At 44.8% G+C, this 11,321-nt stretch overlaps 1 long non-coding RNA gene across 2 annotated transcripts; it reads right to left on the reverse strand.

The window, feature by feature from the left end:
- Positions 1-3,661: 3,661 nt before the first annotated feature.
- On the reverse strand, positions 3,662-9,700 carry LOC144112846 (uncharacterized). Of its 2 annotated transcripts, none has more exons than XR_013310495.1 (5): positions 7,731-9,700; positions 7,559-7,646; positions 4,557-4,703; positions 4,223-4,334; positions 3,662-4,081 (listed from the first exon to the last, which is right to left on the reverse strand). It is a non-coding gene; the product is annotated as an uncharacterized LOC144112846 (long non-coding RNA). The 2 variants fall into 2 exon arrangements; XR_013310496.1 differs by having other exon boundaries at positions 4,223-4,351.
- Between the last annotated feature and the right edge of the window lie 1,621 nt (positions 9,701-11,321).

Below are 11,321 nucleotides of genomic sequence, written 5' to 3' on the forward strand. Positions count from 1 at the left end.
CACAACGAAAACGGGGCAAAATGTCACTAAGCCTGTGACTGTGCAATCAACATTACAACGAAAAAGAAAGCAAAAGACAGCTTTTATGAAGAGAGCAGCTATCATGCAGCTTAGACAAATTACTGTTTATAAGTGCTACTTCATCCTGACCCCAACACATCCGGTCTTCTGTCGGTACTACTCAGACAGACTTTTTCTGTGGTCCTCCTACTTTTTACTGCTACGATTTTTCTTGTCTTAGGTCTGCTACAGCTGTTTGATTTTTAGAAAATGTTTATGAAGCTTCAGCTGCAGAAAGTATTTGTGCTGTACTTGTATTTGCGTGTATTTGGGTCCTGCATCCACCATTCTGTGCAAATATTCACGCCTCATCCTTGGAGTGCTAAGGCTGAGCACCTAAAGGATCAAGTTACATGTCTCACTGAGCAGTTTTACTGCCTCTATAGAATGTACAAAAGCATAGCACAAGATTCTGCTGTCTTACACTCAATGAGTAAGAGGGAGTTCTGGCCAAGTTCAAACTACATAGTCTGCAACTTCGAACAACAGTTCAAGCCAAATGTTAAGTCTGCAAGTGTCCCTCGCACTTTGCAGTTGTCTTCTTCACAGCACTGATCCAGCGTGGCTGGCTGCTATGCTACACTAGAAGATATTGCTTCCACAACAGCTGCAGCCAAACTGTTTTATTCCAGCCACTGTGCATCTCTTCCTTTAGTTCTTCACCTCACAACGCATGGCACTAACATGCCACCACAAGGCCTCCCCCTCAGGAGACAGAGTCGTCCCAGCAGTCTTCCGGCTAGGTGAAAGAGGGCAGAGATGTTTTGTTGAGAAAAAGTGGAAAGAGAAGTGAGAGGGCAGCTGATGAAGGAAGCATAGTGTTGTCGATGTGGGCAAACTTTATGTGGTTGAGGGGGGTGACTGTGTCATAACTGATGACACACGGCATTTTCTCGCCCCGCACGACGACGAGATGGGGTCCAGTATAGGGTGCCTGAAGCAGATGGCAAGCACAATCCACAAATAAGAAAACATAGGCGCTGGCTCTAAGATCACAGTGGACAAAAGTCAGCTTGCACTGGTGAGCACGTGTCGGACAGGCGGTGGTACGGGACAGGAGAGAGGTTAGACGTTCCATATAAAGTATTCCAGGACAGGACAGACAATGCTTTGGGCAGGCGGGCACATAAAATCAGCTGGTAGACGCAACGATCCACCATAGACGAGATGAGAAGGGGCACATTCGAGATCTCCCTTGATGGCCGTACTAAGATCTAAAAGGACAACTGACAAGGAAGTGGCGATGCCTTCGGCTGCATGTAACCTCCTGACTGAACTGTTGGCTTGCGGACGGTAAGCTGTAGTTTTGAGGAGGATGATGCCGAGAAGCTGGGTCAAACTGGCGATAAGTGTGGACTCGAAGTGGCAGCCTCGGTCGGTGATGATCTCTGCTGGCACACCGAAACAGGCAATCCACATGGAAATGAGCGCGGAGGCATCCGTTTCCACAGTGATGTCCGGTATAAGACTGGCTTCCAGCCAGCGCGTAAAACAGTGAATTATGGTGAGTATATAATGGTAACTGTGCGATGATGGCAATGGTCTGACCCAGATCGATGTGAATAACTGCAAAATGGGAGTCCGGAGGCTGGAAACTTCGTAGCGGGGTCATAGTGTGACAATAAATTTTGCACTGCTGGCAGGCAACAAGGCACGCCAGAGCCCAAATGTGAACGTCAGCGTTGAGGCCAGGCGAGACGAAATGCTCCGCAACAAGATGCTGAGAGGCACGGATAAAGAGATAAGAAAGGCGGTGAACATCACTGAGAAGGGTGCGGCGTGGAGGCTTCACGTCGCAAATAATGTCGACTCCAGGATCAGGACAATGTACAGGGCGTAGGTGCAAGGATGATGAACAAACTGCTTGAAGGTCTTCGTCCTGCTGTTGATAACGGGCCAGGACTTCCAGGGTAAAAGAAGGTGTTTGCAAGAAAGATGCGTGGCTGAGGGTATCGGCAGAAATGTTATGGGCCCCCTTGATGTGCCGGATGTCAGTGAAAATTCCAACAGGAAGCTATATGTCGAGTTTTCGTGGGTGAGTAGGTGGTCTCAGATGAAGAGAAAGCGCTCGTGAGTGGTCTGTGAAGATTACAAAAATTCAGCCATCCATGAAGAAACGCAAGTGTTTCACAGCGATGTATGCCACATGCAGCTCACAGCCAAGAGCACTGTACTGCTTCTCTGAAATGAGAGCTTCTTTGAGAAAAAACCGAGAAGACACCACTCACTGTCAAGAAATAGCTCCGGGACGCCGCCAACAGCGGAACCTGAAACTGACCGTGATGCTCGTGGGTGCGTTGTGTGGCAGGTGAACAAGAAGGGTAGTAAAGGTGAGACGCTCCTTGACAGCAATGAAAGCAGCATAGGCAGCCTCGATCCAGGTGAAAGCAGGTGCCAACTAAAGTAAACTTTTGAGCGGTTGCAGAATGGCAGCACATCCAGGAATGAAACATCTGTAGTAGCTGACGAGGCCAACGAAAACGCTGGAGCTGACACAGTGAGTCTGGGGGGGAGGGGGGGTGGGGAATCCGCGACTGCCTTGTTCTTGTTTGGAAGAGGTTGGATACTGTGGGCGTCGATGAAATGCCCGAGGAATGCCAAGGATGAAACTCCAAACACACATTTGTCAGTGTTAAGATTGAGTCCGCGGTCGGCAAAACATTCGAAGACGAGGCGCAGATGATGGAGATGCTCGGTGGGAGAGGAACTAACGATGAGGACATCATCGATGTGTGTGAATACGAATGAAAAACCTCGAAGAATGATGTCAATGAAACACTGGAAGGTTTGCGCTGCATTTCGTAGCCAAAAGGCATCCTCATGCATATCTATTAGGTGCCATACAATTCTTATGCAGTAAAAGGAGTTAGATCATCAAAGCATGCTGTGGTCATGACTGTACATCTAACACTACTCAAGCTAAAACACTAACTCTAGAACAAATACAAAAAGAATGGTAAAGCGGTGTGAATAATATATTCATGGCAGCAAGTAAATTAGCAGAATCTAAAAGATACCACACAGACATACTAAATTTTCAGCACAGAGTGCTTGAAAACATATTTAAAGAAAGAATATATAATGTCCACATTTACAATAGCAGAAATCCAGGCATTAATTTTTAAGGAGGGAGTTTGGTCTTGAAAAAATTTTATTAATGAAGTCACAGTTTAGAAACCTTCAGGGAACATGTATTTTTGTGTGCGATTCTAAATATTACATTTATTATCATGCAAAACTATTGCTTGAGCACTTATGTAATTTTTATGAATGTATCTTGTGAAGAGCTTTGAAAAAAATTTGCTGTGGGAAACTTGCTGATATGTATGCCATTGGGTTTTCTTGATACTATGGAATGCAATAAGGGTAAAATTGTCTTCCTGCCTATCATAGAACTTAAGTTATAGGGTTTTCAAATTGTTGCTTCAGAAATGCGAAGAAAAGTATGTACTCTCATTTCTGAAGTGGCAGCTTCAATACCCTATAACTCAAGTTCTATATTAGCCAGGATGATAATTTTACCCTTATTGCATTCCTTAGTATCAAGAAGACCTAATGGCAAACATTTCAGCGATTTTCCTATGGAAAATTTTCTTCCACACTCTTTGCAAAATAACTGCATAAAAATTATATAAGTGCCCAAGAAATTGTTTTACATGAAATTAAATTACATATTTAGAATCAGCATGCAAAAATACATGTTTCCTGAAGATTTCATAATTATTACTACATTAATAAAATTTTGTTTTTAAGACCAGGCTCCCCCCTTAATCATGCAAACCTTATACTCAGCTGGGAACAAGATGTCCTTTTGGATTCTGTCGTATGTGCACTTTGAAAAGGAGCAAATGCCGGCATTCTCCACGAGTCGCAGGGGCTCTGTTGGGCTGCATCTTGCGAACAAAATGGCAGCGGCCAGAAGCACGTTGTCATGTCCAATCCGCCCCTGTGTTGGCTGGCTATACCACTTTGTGCTGGGCATATTTGGACACGTTGTCACCACAACAAGAGAGCCGATGACCTAGAAAAACACACACAGGCAAGGTTAAACAATTAATGATGGTAGGAAGATATAAAACAGCATATTTAGCTTATTACTATCATCAACTGAGAAAAGATTACTGCAACCGCTGCAATGGATAAGTGAGACTCAGTTACACACCTTCAGTGAAGATTGTGCTGGGTGATGGCACTTCCTGCAGAGATTGGTGGGTTGCAGCAAGCAGTCTTCATAAACAATGAACCTCCGAGGTGGTGATGGTTCAGGGGAAGAGCTGCAGGCAGTTTAGTACTGTCATATAAATAATCAAACAATATGCTCAATGTACAACTACCATAAACTCTAAAGAATGATCACCATCAGGTGCTACTACAAAAATAATTGCATGTTGATGTTACACACAGGTTCTACTGAAGCAAATTTGGCCATTAACGAAGATGCCTACATGCTGCTGAGCTTTTATGTGTGCCTATGCCTTGCTTATTAATACACTTACGCTGCTGAGGTGTCCAAACTTGGTAAGCGCTGTCATGAGGATTCTCTTCAAATGATGCAGACAAACCGTCCCAGTTTGACGACGAACACCTCGGAGCTGTGTTCTCTTGCAGCATAATATCAGAAACTGTGAGGTCTGTCTGAGATTCTGCAATTGGGAGGAGAATTAAGAGCAACGTGCAATTGCAAACACTGCGAAAGTAATCGGCCAGAAAGGCAGAGTTGTACCACAGATGAGCTGTGCGTGTGTCTAGTATCAGAGATGCATTGCATTGGTGTACCTCGACTGTTCAGTGCAAAAAAACCAGCCTATTGTGTGCATACTTGTAGGTTTACACCACAAAAGCATATGATTTCTCCTTCTTGAGGCATAGTACAATGGTTTCCAACTGCTGGAAAACATTGAACTTTTATTGCTGAGGCTGCTCCCTGGTAATGGTCAACTGAATAACTAGCTCACTTACAGCTACTTTAAAAGAAACTTATGTCTGGCTCGCCAACAGTAAACCACCTTGACATTTCTCTCAGAGAAGAGTGCTGCTCAACAAACAATTCACATAATTGTTACAGGTAGTGTGCTTGCTGGTTTGGTTTATGGACGTCCCAGAAGGACTCAGGCTATAAAGAACGCCGTAGTGGAGGACTCCAGAAAATGTCAACCATCTGGGGTTGCTTAATGTGCACCGACATCGCAAAGTACATGGGCCTCTAGCATCTCGCCTACATCGAAAAAGTACATGGGCCTCTAGCATCTCGCCTACATCGAAATGCGACTGCTGAGGCCCGGATCGAACCTTTGTATTTTGGGTCAGCAGCCGGGCTAATGACTACATCTTTAGTACTCTTTCCAAGAAAGAAAAGAATGTTACGATAGAAAATCACATGTAATGGCACAATAATGTATAATTAGTGCTGCGGTTACAGAGATTAACAGCACCAACTGCTTTGAAAATCGCAATGCACGCATTACAATATGTTTCTTATTTTTGAAAAAGGAGACAAGTACTCCTTTGCACAGATACCAGCTTCCTGTGTTGCATGCCCTGTTTGCACACCAACACTTTTCGTTTTAGGCATAAATGCCACGTGCATAGCTTTCCATGCCACTGGGGCTGTGCCTGAACCTGTGCATCAGACTTGGTAGGTGTAGGTTTTTCTGGCACTGTGAGAAGCGGTGCCGCTTGGCCAAGGGTAAGTGCTAAAATTGAAATAAAATGAACAAAATTGTGCATGAAAACTAATGGCAAGGCTTCAGAGTACACAAACAGGCATTTATACAGATAGGCCATGACAAACTTATGCTAGACAGTCATACAGGCTCTTTGTCAAGTGCTTGCCCTAAAACCCATGTATCAAGATTTGATATGTACAAGCAAACAATGGATGAATCAATGGTTTCCGAGGGCCTTCACTGAAACAGGGTTGTAGTGGATGCCAATATGCTTTGTATTTTTTTTAATTCTAAGCTAATCAATCTGTGTAACTTTTATTTCAGGTAGAAATCTCGCTACTGTTTAAGTTATCCCAAATCTGAATCCTGATCTTGTATCACTAGGTCATTGCACTGCTTTTAAGCGGACAACCTTGCAACTGTCTCTGGATAGTGCCAACGATGGACGTTTCACATTACTTTCATTACTTCTGAAGCCTGTACATGTATCAATTCTGGATGACTACTGCCACATCCTAGGAGGATAGACCATTTGTTTTCTTAAATTACCCTCAATTTCCTTAATTAGTTATCTTTCTATAGCTGCAATTGCCATTTGAAACAGTAGGGCTCAGCATCCTGAATTATCATGGAATGATTCTTTCCCAATTTTCCTTTTCTATTTCCTATGCAAGCCCACAGCCTTCCTTTCTGACTCTGTTTAAAGTTCTTTACTTCTGTTTCAGTTGACCGCATACTAGTTTTGTATTCATTTCCTTCCATTTTGAGTCAAGGCTGTTTTTATTGATGCCTGAACGCCTTAAGTGACAATGTTTTCACCTGATTTATAACACCATTCCTCACACAAAATTTTACTCTGCCTTTCTCATCTTGTACAGCATCATTTTAAGTTTCACAGTGAGCACCCAATGCTGGTATTCCAACAACACTGCGGTTCATTTCAGGAAACTTGTACAAATTTAGGCTGCTTAAATGCCTGTCTTGCTATGTTATAAGTCAACAAGGAAGGAAACTGCAGGTATGGCAATTGGTGTGCTTCAAATATAATGAGCAAAAACCTCCTAGATCTATACTGGAGTGCATCGCACAGACATAATGTCCAACTCTGCACTTTGGTAGTCAAAAATTAGTCTATGAAGTGCACAAAATGAAAGTAGCGCTACACGACTAATAAGCTTCCTAGTACGCCAAGCCACTCCCAACAGTGCTCCAAGGCGTCCATGTGTTTTGCTGTACAATATTGAGAAGGTAGAGGTTTCTGCCCGGGTTTCTGGCTTATTTCTTTTGCCCTTAGGCACTGCACTTTCAAAACTAAGGTCCGGCACCACTCTTTCTATCATAATTCCTCTCAGTCATTCATTCCTATTGCACCCACTTAGAAGTGCTGGAGACTAACCATACAGTAGCTCAGTAACAATGCTTACAATGTCAGGAGCAATTTCTGCTGCATGAATGTATTGCAGTGCTAAGCTCCTTATTACCACCTGCTACCTGTATTACCAAAATACGCTTGGGAGAGAGGGAGAGAGGAAAACCGATTTTTGGGCTCGAGGGCGGTTCATTTTATTTAACCGTAGAGCTTGCGGCGGCGTTCCGTGCACAGCACAATAGCGGAAGCCGGTGGTTGGGCAGAGGTAGAAACAGCGAGGTCATCTTCATACGAAGCTCTAGTCAAGTTGCGGCGTTCACACCAGGTTCCAGTACCATTTATTTTGCGTCCTTTTTGTGCGTTTTCGGGGCTACTGTGATCTTTAGATAAGCAGCCAACCAAAACGTCAATTTCCGGCACCATGAGAAAACCCAAGTAAACCAGATCATCGAAAAATGCCAACCTGTGCTCGAAGACGAGAAGTCTGGAGTCTCGCCTAAGCCCGCGTACTCACAGGAGTCAGGAACCCCGCTGACACCATCGACGACGCACTGCGCAAAAATTTTGCACAAGCTGGCGCTGCAGCACGAACATGCACACCAACAGACATCATTGAGAAAGCATGCGATACACACCTGATGCTTTGGCACTCTTGGTCCGCTCTGTCAGCCCTCCGCAGCGAGAAGACGCTGCGCTGCTGCGAGGTAGTACAACGCTGGCATGGCGCCAGGGCTCAGGAAACGTTTTGCTCGAATGCCGAATCCGGCGAGGTATGGCAGGTTGCATTCGTAGCTGCTGTTGTCAAAGTGTAGCGAGCACATAACACTGTATACTTGCTCGGAGTCCAATAGTGGCGCCCAGCTGCATGCACAAAATCTATCCAGGCTTGTTTCTGCGCGGCATCCCGAGAAAATTTATGTAACGCCTCTTCGGTGTCGGACTTGCTGAGGCAAAAGTCAACAACGCACGAAACCAGAGGCATGGCGATTGGTGTGCCTAGAAGCTCACTGTGCGCATAAACTAAAACACAAGCAGGACTGCGTGACTGGCGGGCTCGCTACAACAGCATGCGTTGAATCGTTGGTCGTGAGTCGCAGTCGTGAGCGTTGAGGAAAAGGAAGATTCGCGGGCAAGGCAAGGTAGATGTACAGAGAGAAGGAGCAGACTTAGATAAACAAACTGGGAGAGTGGCTAGAAGGCTAGACATGTCTCCAGCACAGTTGCTGCTTTCCGACAGTTTGAAAAGGTTGCTAACTAAAAGATGCCTAAATGCTGCTTGAAACTGCCGGCAAGACGAGTTGCTGTTCGATCCAGATTTCGACCTAACAATAGCAAAGGTGTTTTCAAGTGCATCCTGGTTCAGGTGCCTGGTAAGGAGGTATGTCAAACCATAGCGAGAGGCCAGGTGGTTCCATAACAGCAGCACAGCCCTCATAGTTTGGCAGAAGCCACGGATGCAAAGAGGCTGCCGCGCACAGCCTAGAACTTCGATGTTTTCGAAAACTGCAATACACTCTTCCAAAAACTCTTCATGCACAGATCCTGCACAAATTGCAGATGCATACGGAGACTTTCCCCGCTTCTGTGAAGTATTTAGACTGTCAAAGAGTCTATCGATCCTCTCAACAAATCTGGCTGTGTGGATAGCCTCTGATGGCAACTGTTGGAATGTTACCAATGTGCACAATGCAGCAGCGCAATGATTGCTGAATACCTGTGCTGCGAGTTTCACAGACATCTTCGAAGCAAAAGTTAAATAAAAGTGCCGGGCACTCAACTTTGGGATGGACCGAATTTGCATTTCTCGATCCTTCTCATAAGCCTGTCGTATGTACGAGCTTTTAATTGTGTCACTGCCTACCCTGAAGTCATACTTGAAGAGCATATTGCGCAAGCACTTGAGCAAATGCGGTGGATCAAAAATAAAGAAAAGCGGTTCACCACTCACACTTAAGTACGGCTTTTCAGGGGTCACAAGTTTCGAAAACAGAGAAACATTTTGGTTCCCCTGATCACAAACCACAGCCACAGGCTGCAATCCAGCTCCAACCAACATTTTGTGGCATTTGAAGAGGAGGTCATACAGAACAGTTGCAGGCGCTGCCTTATCTGCAAAGAAGTAGCCAAGAGGCTGCTTCCACAGCGTACATATTCCTTTGGCCATGAACACAAGCGCCTTGTTTGCAAGATTTGGACCTTGTGCTGCACTGTACTCTTCAAGGCCTTCAAATCTGTCCGGCACTGGATTGTACGACAGCTCCTTTGAAACATGCATTTCATCAAAAATTATGGTGCAAGCCTTGTCTTGCCGTGGAAAAGACTCTGCCCGTTTCTCGATCAAATCAAAAACATCAGGATAAAATCCAACCCTCAATGGCACGCGTGCAAGCCGCAGCTGCAGTGACCTAACAGATGGAAGTTTTAAGAGTTTCCTGCAATATCTAACCTTTTGGGCTGTGGAAGTATAAACCTAAAGCAAAGGTTTTGTTTTGGCTGCACCATCGACGGCCAAACCTGCTGACATTGTGCATCTTTAACTGAGCTTCAACAAAAGCAGCAACAGCTGGTGTTAAATGCTCACGCAGACTATCTACGAATTCGGCAGTGGTCTTCATGCGACGGCGCTGAAGCAGCAGTCCTTGCAGCCTCTTGTTGCGGTTACGCAGCTGCCTGAGCTTGGCTCGAAGTTTCTGCAGTGGCCGCCTTTCATTGATGGGGCTGGTGAAAGATCCTGCAACGTACAGAGTCGACGGAAGAGCAATAAGTTGCTACGTCGGGTTTAGTCATAGCTGCATGTAATCCTGTAGCACCAAAAAGTGCGCAATATTGCGAAAGCGTTGTAAAATTGCTAACCTTCACAAGAAAGAGGCGAACTGCTGAACGGAACTCCTGGTGACAGATCAGCACTCGCTGACAGTGTTGCGGCCACCCCTGCCGTGCCAGGTTCCAGAGATGAAGCGCTTGCTTCAGTGCTTGGTCCTGCATATGTGTGGTCAGCTGCGCCCACAGAGTATAAAGAACAAAATATAGTGACAGCACAGTTCTGACAGGGAAGCCAGCAACCCAACAATGCACAAATAATAACTAAGCGCCACAGGCGGAATTAACACTTACACTGAACCATTATGAAGCCACTGGCGTGGGAACAAGCTTGGTTCAACGTAGAACCAGTAGGGCTGGCACCATCTGCATCTGCACAGCGCACAGACAAGGAATTGTAGCATATTTCTGAGCCATACCTCCTCAGGCTGTTCGAGCAGATACGAAATAACAATCACCTTTTTGGAAGAGTAGCAGCGACTGGGACGACCGACTCTGGACGTACCCCTTGGAAACAGGTTCACCGGAGACAGCAGCTATCATAGGAAGCAGTCCAATGAGCTTTCAGTCGTCACCATTTTCAAAAGATTTATGTCAGTTATGCATACAACCCTGCTCACCTGGTTCTCCAGCCCGGCGCACTGATGCCGAAGTTTCGCTCGGAGATTGTGAACAGTCCATGTCGCTGCTGCATTCGCTTGAGGTGTCTGAAATGGCAACATTATTGCGGAGAGAAAAGAGAATTCAGTACCTTTATAGTAAATAATTTCCAAAGAACTATAGCTTCCACAGCATGCGGTTCACATTGTCATCACTCTAGAAAGAAAAATGCTCATCCAATGAAATAAAATTCTGCTTACCACCCTTAATCGTTAGGCACATTAGTTTGATGTCATCAGCAGCTGTGGAGCACCAGTAAATCATTTGCAATCTTCATATGCTATGTTTTACTTTGAAGAGTGCGAAATTCGCCTATCACACAAACAACGATAGCTCGAAAATCAAGTAATGTGCCCCATATTGTTTACAGATTTATGCAGGTCAGCCTATGGCCTACGCAATGAGATGCAACAAGAATGAATTCGTAAGCAATTATCGCAAAAAATAAAAACCTGTACAAACATTGGCTTTCGCTAGCATGAATATTGAGGTAAAAGGCAACAACACAAACAATTATTAGTGCATTTCTATAATCGTTCAGTGCATGCTTTGATACATAACACATGAGCACACAATATCTCGAGAAGCTTTTCACCAAGCGTACCTTGCCCAAGTCGGCATAAGATTGCATCCTGATAAGACTGAAGATGAAAAAAGAAGCTCTGCATACAAGAAAGCAAAGTTCTGGAGTACTAAAATTCATCAAACATTTAGGAAGGCTCACCCTTTTTTCCCCCTCACTTCTT

This window comes from Amblyomma americanum, chromosome 1 (assembly GCF_052857255.1).
Source record: "Amblyomma americanum isolate KBUSLIRL-KWMA chromosome 1, ASM5285725v1, whole genome shotgun sequence".
Classification (NCBI taxonomy): domain Eukaryota; kingdom Metazoa; phylum Arthropoda; class Arachnida; order Ixodida; family Ixodidae; genus Amblyomma; species Amblyomma americanum.